At 41.5% G+C, this 10,375-nt stretch overlaps 1 pseudogene; it reads right to left on the bottom strand.

The window, feature by feature from the left end:
• Positions 1-5,402, bottom strand: LOC131834687 (CREB-regulated transcription coactivator 2-like; annotated as a pseudogene).
• Between the last annotated feature and the right edge of the window lie 4,973 nt (positions 5,403-10,375).

Consider the following 10,375-nt stretch of genomic DNA (forward strand, 5'->3'; position numbering starts at 1 on the left):
TCACCGCCCCTGCGCCTCCTCTTTCTCATCATCTTCCTCTTGTATATCACTTCCTCCACTGCTGTCAGATGGAGAAGATGACTGACAAACTGAGAAGGAAAACACGAATTTTCTTCTTAAAACAAAAGATGAATTACTCCTTAATGAACTACCTTCTGTTGAAGAACTCACTATTATTCTGCATGAATATACTGATTTAAAGCCCTTTGGGATGGTTTCAAGTATCATTGAGCAATTGGTAATAATTCCATTAATGATTAACCTACCTCCAGTTAAAGGGAATGTAATGTTTTTTTGAGACTGTAATTTTTAAAAGCAATCAACAGGCAGCAGGAAAGATATTTGAAATATGTGAACCTGTTGCACATCCATTTATGTGTCACAGTTTAATTCTTCAGAGCACATTGAGAGTAAAGGTCTGAAAATTAAGGACACTATGTATTTTGCTTCATCAGTGGAAGACTTCACTCAGTACATAGTCACAGAAATGCCCAGAGTGTCTCAATCACATTCCTCAGTTCCTGCGATGTCAGTGAATCATTTTCCAAGAGCAAGTGTGACCTGAGAGAATGTACCCACTCTCTCAGGCACATGTAGGTCAGGCCCATCCAAGGTCAAGGCTGAAATGGGCAAACTGGGTGGAAGGGATGTGAGTGCCAAGTTATGGGAAAAGGCCTGGAGAACTGGCACTTTGGGCTCTCACCTTGAAAGCGTCAAGGGAGAGAGGCCTGGGGCAGTAAAAGCAAAAGAGATCCTGACCAAACCTGAGAGGCTAATTGGAATCAGCCTGTGTCAGAGTCTCTGTCAGAGAAACTTATCTGCAAAGGCTGGACTGTATGCTGAAACCATGAGGCCAGGATCCAGCTCTCTGCTGACCTTCACCAAATAATCAGGCCCACCGTTCACCAGGTGCCATTTCATTCTGAACATTATGTACTTTATTTCAATAAATAATTTACTCTAATCCTCAGAGGAGAGTCTTTCCTCATTTTAAATCTGAGTGACAGAAACTCAAGGTTCATTTGGTTGTGTGGCCAAATCCTACAGGAGCCAGGTGTACCCCAAGCTCAGCTGAGCTCTAAACAGAGGGCATCAGATTGGGAGCACCAGCAATAGGAGTGCTCCAGAGATCAGACAGGCAGGAGGGGAGACAGAGATCATATTCGAACTTCTACCCTAAATAAGGGAATTTCTATTAGAAAGCTTTGAACTTAACTCTCTTAACATGTTTCTTGAATTTCTTTTTATAATCTGTATAATGTCTGTAAATATTTATTAGCTGCACATTGAAAATATATTCTGAAAGGAGTAGATGATCCAAAGAGTTCATTGTTCTGCTTGTGTTTCTCCAGTGTTCCCAGCACCATTTCTTGAAGGGACTATACTTTTTATTCAGTCTTCTTGGCTTCCTTACCTATTATTGGTTGACCACATGTGTTGGTATTTAATTCTGGGCTCTCTATTCTGTTCTATTGGTGCATAGGTTGCTTTTTTTGCCATTACCACATTGGATTCTGTTACTATGGCTTTGAGGTATGGTTTGAAATGAAGAAATGTGCTACCTCCAGCTTTGCTCTCTTTTTGCAGGATTGCTTTGGTTTTTTAGTCTCCTATGCTTCCACACAAATTTCAGAATGATTTCTTCTAATTTTGATTGAGATCACATTGACTCTGTAATGGCTTTGTGTAATATGGTCATTTCAACAGTATTAATTCTTCAAATCATAAACATGGGATGTGTTTCCATTTGTTTGTGTCTCCAACTTCTTTCAGGAAAGTCTTATAGTTTTCATTGTAAAGGTCCTTCACTTCCCTGGTTTCTTATATTCCTATGTTGTTGTTTTTGATGCTGTTTTCATTTTCTGATGTTTCACTGTCAGCGTACAAGGATGTCACTGATTTTTGTAAGTCAATTTGTAATATGTCACTTTATTGAATCATTGATTACTTTCAACAGATTTTTTTTAATTGACTCTTCAAATTTTTCTGTATGTAAGATAATATTTGCAAAGAGTGACGTTTTCACTTCTTCCTTCCTGATGTCGAAGGATTTTCTTTCTTTCTCTTGCCTAATTGTTCTAGCTAGGACTTCCACTACTATATTGAGTAGAGGTGGTGACCCTGTCCTTCCTTGTTATGTTCCTATTCTTAGAGGAAATGCTTTCAATTTTTCTTCATTGAGTGGGAGGTTTGCTGTGGGTTTCCTGTAGGTGGCCTTTATATGTAGAGGTATGCTCCTTCTATATCCAATCTATTAAGAGTTTTATCATAAAAGAATGGTATATTTTGTCTAATTTCTTTGAGCAACTTTTGAGACGATCATGTGATTTTTGCCTTTCATTTTCTTGGTGTATTGAATTACACTTATTGATCTTTGTAGGTTCAACTATGCTTGCATCCCACAGATAAATCCCATTTAGCCATGGTGTCTAATTTTTTTCATGTGTGAACTCAGTTTGATAACACTTTGCTGAGAATTTTTCCATCTATATTCATCAAGGATTCTGGTTTATTGCTTTTTTCTTATGGTAGTGTCCTTATCTGGTTTGCTATCAAAATAATACTGCCGTTGTAGAATGAATTTGAAATTGTTGCCTCCTCCTTAACATTCCGGAAGAGTTTGAGGAGTATTGATATTAATTTTCCACTGCATGTTCGCTAGAATTCACTAGTGACGTCATTTGACCACGAGGTTTCCTTTTGGGCATTTTGGGGTTTTTGTTTTGTTTTTAATTTTTAATTGTTTTTTAATTGTTTTTAATTTTTAAATAAACATATAATGTGTTTATCCCCAGGGGTACAGGTCTGTGAATCACCAGGTTTACACACTTCACAGCACTCACCATAGAAACTTTTTTAAATTTTTTAATAAACGTATAATGTATTATTATCCCCAGGGGTACAGCTCTGCGAATCACCAGGTTGATATACTTCACAGCACTCACCATATCACATATCCTCCCCAATGTCCATAGCCCCAATCCCCCTTCCTACCCCCCTACTCCCAGTCACCCTCAGTTTGTTTTGTGGCAGTAAAAATCTCTTATGGTTTGTCTCCCTCCCAATCCCATCTTGTTTCATGTATTCTTTCCCTACCCCCCCCAAACTCCCCACGTTGCCTCTTCACTTCCACATATCTGGGAGATCATATGATAGCTGTCTTTCTCTGATTGACTTATTTCTCTAAGCATAAAACCCTCTAGTTCCACCACATTGTCGCAAATGGCAAGATTTCATTTTTCTTTGATGACTGCATAGTATTCCATTGTGTATATATACCACACCTTCTTGATCGATTTGTCTCTTGATGGACATCTAGGTTCTTTCCATAGTTTGGCTATTGGGGACATTGCTGCTATAAACATTTGGGTTATGTGCCCCTTCTGATCACTATGTTTTTATCCTTAGGGTAAATACCCAGTAGTGCAATTGCTGGATCGTAAGGTAGCTCTATTTCAACTTTTTCAGGAACCTCCATGCTGTGCCCAGAGTGGTTGTACCAGCTTGCATTCCCATTAACCGTATAGGAGGGTTCCCCTTTCTCCGCATCCTCGCCAGCATCTGCCAGGCACTCCAGCCAGGGCTGCCACAATCTCATTACAATAACGTGGGAGGACTCTCCTGCGAGGATGATGTTGGGCCCTGAGCCATGGCAGGAACAGAAGGTTAAGCTCTGGTGGTTGAGGGCATGGGGGTCCTGGAAGCCACTAACTGGCCCCTTGTCCCCTAAAAATAAAGGCCCCTCAGAAAAGCTGGGGGGTCCAACACCAGGCTTGTTGATGGGCTTCCATGCTAAACCATTCCTGCTGCTGAGATAGAGTGTGTGCATGCCAGGGGACAAACAAATCAGAGCAGCAGTCATCAAAAAGCACGCTGTGAGGAAACAGGTTTCCCAGGCTGAAGTCCCTCACTGGCTGATGGTAAAATGCTTGCTCATGCCCATTGAGCTGGGTGGGTATAGTGTCCCACAGTGTGGTGGGCAGCCCCTGGGCAGGCACATTGGCAGGCTGGTCAGGCTGGTCAAAACACCTGCAGGTCTGAGAGGACATCGCTGGATGCTATAGAGGCTTTGGGGTAGGTATCTGGGTGGGCAGAACCAAATTTGGGGGGCTGTATGGGAATGGAGGCAGCCTCTGATCAGTGGACAATGTGCTGATATCTGGGGGACACCCTGAGTGATGCAGGACAAGGCATGTGGCATTGTTGTCAAAAACTTTTTGGGCAGCCGCTCTTGGGTATCAGCTGGGCCCTTGGGCAACCTCAAGCAGCTGAGGGGCACATGGTAGTGACAGGAAGGGATTCCAGGGGGAGAAGCTGGGTAAGGGGGTTACCCAGCACAGGAGAAGAAGCAGAGGGGGAGGAATTGGAGAATGTGAGAACCAGAGCACTGAGTGAGGAGGGAGAAGGCTGATAGTGAGGGATAGCTATCAGAGCCTCGAATATGGGGATGGGGGAATGCTCCAAGAAACCTAGGGGTTAGGATTGCTCAGGAAAGACCACAGGATGTGTAGCTGAGCAGGGAGTAAAGTCCTCTCTCATCAAAGCCAAGGTGGTCCAGGCACTGGCTCCCACTGATCCTGAGGTGGATCATGCTAGGTCTTAATTTGGAGGTACTGATAGCCTCACTCAGGCTGGGGTAAGCTGTCTCCTCAGGGCCCTGGGGGATGGGAAATGCCAGGGGAAAGTGAAAGATGGTGAGATCAGGTAAGGAGCTTCCTGTGTTCATGGCTGGTGAAAGGGCAGGCACATTGGCAGGCTGGTCAGGGAGCACGTGGTGATCTCATTAACATCAGATAACTGTTAATTCCAGGGAGTTCACAGGACAAAGATCAGGACGAACATAGGAACAGCTTCCAAGAATGGCATGGCTTCAACAATTCTTTGTCCTCTAACAAGTTTTCTTCAATAACAGGGGCTTTGGAGTGCACTTTGCCATTCAGAAAACCTCCATGGTGACTGTGCAAGATGCTAGGAGAGGCAGGGCCTGCTTAAGTGTCCTGAGGGCTAGGGTTCCTCATACTGGTGTGAAGTCAGAGTCAGTACTTGTCTTATTCAGTCAGATGGTAGTAGAAAGAACAGTCCCTTCTCAGCAGGGATATTGTCCCAGGGCACATCCTCCACCAGCTGGGCTCTGGGGGGAAGAGACAAATAGGCAGGTCCAAAGGGAGAGCTCTCTTTCTGGAAGGGATAGCAGTGGAGTAGGGATGAGATTTTTCTGGAATCTCACTGTAGCTGTTCCAAGTTCCTGGTGCCCAGATATCCACAATGAATACAGAGGCAAGGTGAGAGGCCTCTTGGAACTCAGCCAGGTCAGAGCTAATCTGGTTATCAGTGGGAAGAGAATGGCCATAAGGAGAGCTCCTTTGTATGCCATGTGCAATTTGGGGGCCTGTAGGCCCCATGTGATCCTCAACCCCAGGTTCTCAGGTGTTTGTGCCTCCCCTACAAGCCCGTCTTCCTGACCTTCAGCCTCCACCTGTGCCTCTCAAATGACTATACTGGTCTGTTCAGATTGTCTCCATCTTCCTAAGTCACTCTTGTTCAGTTGTGTGTTTCTAGGAATGTACCCATTTCCTTTTTTTTTTTAAATTTATTTATTTTATATTTATTTTCAGCATAACAGTATTCATTATTTTTCCACCACACCCAGTGCTCCATGCAATCCGTGCCCTCTATAATACCCACCACTTGGTACCCCGACCTCCCACCCCCCGCCCCTTCAAAACCCTCCGATTGTTTTTCAGAGTCCATAGTCTCTCATGGTTCACCTCCCCTTCCAATTTCCCCCAAGTCTTTTCTCCTCTCTATTTCCTCATGGCCTCCATGCTATTTGTTATGCTCCACAAATAAGTGAAACCACATGATAATTGACTCTCTCTGCTTGACTTATTTCACTCAGCATAATCTCTTTCAGTCCCGTCCATGTTGCTAAAAAAGTTGGGTATTCGTCCTTTCTGATGGAGGCATAAAACTCCACAGTGTATATGCACCACATCTTCCTTATCCATTCGTCCGTTGAAGGGCATCTTGGTTATTTCCATAGTTTCGCAACCGTGGCCATTGCTGCTATAAACATTGGGGTACAGATGGCCCTTCTTTTCACTCCATCTGTATCTTTGGGGTAAATACCCAGGAGTACAATGGCAGGATCATAGGGAAGTTCTATTTTTAATTTCTTGAGTAATCTCCACACTGTTCTCCAAAGAGGCTGCACCAACTTGCATTCCCACCAACAGTGGAAGAGGGTTCCCCTTTCTCCACATCCCCCAGCATATGTTGTTTCCTGTCTTGCTAATTTTGACCATTCTAACTGGTGTAAGGTGATATCTCAATGTGGTTTTAATTTGAATCTCCCTGATGGCTAGTGATGATGAACATTTTTTCATGTGTCTGATTTGTATGTCTGCATTGGAGAAGTGTCTGTTCATATCTTCTGCCTTTTTTTGATATGATTGTCTGTTTTGTGCGTGTTGAGTTTGAGGAGTTCTTTATAGATCCTGGATATCAACTTTTAGATATATAATTTGTTGGTATGCAATTATTCATAGCTTTCATGATTCTACATATTCCTGTCCTATTGACTGTAATAACCCTCCTTTATTTCTTCTTTTTTTATTATATTATATTAGTCACCGTACAGTACTATGTCTCTCTCTTTTTTTTTTTTTTTAGAGTAGCTAACTTTTTGCCAGTTTGTGTTCATCATCTTCTAGAACCTGCTTTTAGTTTCACGGATCTTTTCAGTTGTTTTTTTTGGTCTCTATTTCATTTACTTCTGCTCTGATTTTAGTATTTCTTCCCATGTTAACTTGGGGATTAATTTGTTCCTCTTTTTCTAGTTTGTTGAAGTGTAAAGGTAGATTGTTTATTTGAGATCTTCCTAATTTTTTTGTTGCTCTAAACTTCCTCTCTGAACTGCTTTTACTGCAACCCACAAAATTTGATATATTGTATTTTCATTTTCACTTGTTGGAGACCATTATTTTATTTCCCTTTTGATTTCCTCTTTGACCTATTGATTGTGTTACCAAACTCAGACTAGTTGAGCACCCAGTGCCCAGTAAGCCAATGTCTGAGACATGGGTTTTGAGGCAAAGCAAGCTTCCTTATCACAAGAAAAGCCTAGTGAGAAGGCTGGCTATCATTCCCGAAGCTGCATTGCCCTCTGGTGGAAAATGGACAGCCACTACTTGTTTGGGGAAGGAGGTGAATGTAGGTAGGTGAAGGAGGGCAATGAGGTGTTCCTGGAAACCTTGAGAGGGTGGGCCTTGAAAGAATCTGGAGCTCTATATTCTTCTGGAAAATAAGGCACCCCATTAGGGACATGGAAAGATCAGGTATGTCAGATAATTTTGAGACAAATGTTTCTTTCCACTCCCCATTAGGTTCCTATAATCAGTGGGTTAACAGGGAGTCGGGGTAAAAAGCAAAGTAAATGATTGATCATGCATGAGGTTAAGTAATGTGTAAACGTCCTTAGTAGGGAATAAAACGTGACGTGCATGTAAGTTAATAATGCACCTAAGACAATATTGTTCTGCATATGCTTTCAAGACTAGCCCAAAAACCAGGTATTTGGCTTCAGTTGTTTAAAACTTTGTCATCTCTCTCCCACATATTTTTAGGTCTACTCAGTTTCCTCTTGTTCATTTTTTACTTTCATACCAACTTGGTCACAGAAGTTGGCTGATATGGTTTCAATCTTCTTAATTTTGATAAGATTTCTGTGTCCCATCAGGGGATCCATCCTGGAGAACATTCAAGGTATACATGAGAAGAATATGTATTCCTCTGCAGGTGGACAGAATGTTCTGTAAATGTCTGTAATTTTTTTCTGAAGTGTGGTTATGCTCTGTTTCCTTACTGATTCTGCACCTGGGTGGTAAATCCACTGTGGACCATCAGGTATTGAGGTCCCCTGCTGTTATTGGATAATTGTCTATCTCTCCCTTAAGATCTGTATTTGTTTAATGTATTTCAATACTCAGGTATTGAGGGCACATCTATTTACAACTGTTATATCTTCTTTTTGGCTTGAACTCTAACTTGTCTGATACACACATGGCTACACCTTCTTTCTTTTCGGTACCATTCGCTTGGGTTATGCACATCTGTTCCTTCACTATAAACCTACGTTTGTCCTTACAGCTAAAATGACCCTTCTGAAAGCATCACATACTTGGGTCTTGTTTTTAATTTCTCAAGGCACTCTCCGTCATTTGATTGGTAAAGTCAACCCACTTACGTTTAAGTGATTATTGATATGTAAGGACTTACTATCATCATTTTATCTTTTTTTTTCTGGTATTTTTCTATCTTTATTATTTCTTCTTCTTTGTGTTTCTGTCTACTTTTATCACTTGCTGGTTTTCCATGATGATTCCCTCAGTTTGCCCCTTTTTAAGGTTCTCTCTGCTCTAGATATTGTTTTGTCTTACCCTGAGGTTTGTATAAACTGTCTCATAGATTAAATGGTGCTTCTCCTGCTGTTAGCAACTTTTCTTCATTTGCCTACATGGCTGTTCTCATTTTCCTCCTCCCCTTTTACATTTTTGCTGTCACAAACTCTTTTCCTGGTATAGTTTGTTACCAACTGTAGTAGCTCTAGTTATTTTTAATAACTTTAGCCATTGCTGTTTTCATTGAGTGTTTAATGCCTTATTCTAAAATAAGCTTACAGTTTCTCACTCTGTCTGCCAGCTTACTCAGAGTCTCTGTACCATCATTGTTTCATTACACTATTAAAATTCTGCTCAATATGTCTTGGAGGCAGGGCTGGTAGTGGGGAATTCCCTCAAGTGTTCTTTGTGTCGGAAAGTCTTTATTTCTCCTTCATGTCTGAAAGATAAATCCTGGATACAGATTTCTTGTCTGGCAATATTTATTTGTTAATGCTATGAGTATGTCATTCCTCTCTCCTGGCCTACAGAGTTTCTACTGAGAAACCTGCTGATTATCTCTCCTATGGGGGCTTAATTTTACATTACTTTCTTTTATACAAGATTCCTTCTTTATCTTTGACATTTGACAGTGTCAATGGAAAGTGTATTGGAGATGATATTTCTGTATTGAGGTAATAAGATTATCTATTAAATTCACAGACTTCTATGTCCAGTTCTTTCCCCAGGATTGGGAAGTTCTGAGACAACACTTTTGTAATAAGAGCTCTGCCCCTCTTCTCCTTCTCTTCTCTTATTGATATACCCAATATTCTTAATTGGCTTTCCTAATGGAAACTGGTAGCTCTTGCAGAATTTCTTCATTTTCTAAGTTGTTTTCCTTTTAAGTAATCTCTACATGCAATGTAAGGCTTTGGATCACAACCCAAAGATCAATAATCAGATGCTCCACTATCTGAAGCAGCCAGGCACCCCAGGGTTTCTTCATTTTAAAAAATAATAATAAACCTTACTTCTCTTCACTTCCACCTGAATCATGTCTAGATTCCACCTTTCAGACCATGTATTCTCCCTTTCACCTGATCTGCTCTATTTCCAATCTTTCTAATGCATTCTTCATCTCATTTACTGAGTTCAGCTCCAAAATTTCTGTTTGGTGCTTTTTTAGAAATTTGGTCTCTTGGGTAAAGTACTCCTTATATCCATTCATTTTTTTACTGAGTTCATTGGATTGCCTGATTCTCTTGTATCTTGTTGAATTCTGTTCTGACCGTTATTTTGAATTCTCTATTACTTAGATCACAGTCTTCTGTAAATGTAGGCTTGGTGGCTGGAGAAATGTCATTTCTTTTTAGCAAAACCATATTACCCTGATTTTTCATGCTCTTTAATGAGATTTTTCTCTGCCAAATAGTTTGAAGTAGCCAACACCTTTTGTATGTAGGCAAAAATTTGTTAACTATGATTCTAACAGTTCATGGGTGGGAGGTTAGAGGCCCTTCTTTAGTATTACAGCAGGTGGCAGAAGAGCATAAGTTTTTGCTTTCTCTTACCAGAGTAGCTCTGGTGGCTGGTGGCTGTATAGACCAGGCTCAAAGGGAAAAAAAAAAAAAAAGAGGACACTGGCAACTCTGGGGGGGCCAGTATGTACTAAGTCCGTTGGGTTTGGGGCATGCCCCACACTCCAGGAGGGGGATCCTCAAGTTCATGAATCCCACGGAGCTAGGAGCTCTCTTGCTGAACTCTCAGGGCAGACAGAGAATAAAGTATTTCTTCTTCTCTGCCTCCTTCCTTCCCTTGCCTTTTCCTTTCCCCCACAGTCCTCTCCTGGTCACAGATGTCCTACCTCAGAGGACATAGCTCTTCACAGCTATGGGGTCCTCCAATCATAGCCCAAAGGGACAAGTAGCCTTTCACTCACCCCTATCCAGCCCCACCTTCTTGACTCCAGGAGTCACAGGTGAGCACCACTGTAA

This window comes from Mustela lutreola, chromosome 6 (assembly GCF_030435805.1).
Source record: "Mustela lutreola isolate mMusLut2 chromosome 6, mMusLut2.pri, whole genome shotgun sequence".
NCBI lineage: Eukaryota > Metazoa > Chordata > Mammalia > Carnivora > Mustelidae > Mustela > Mustela lutreola.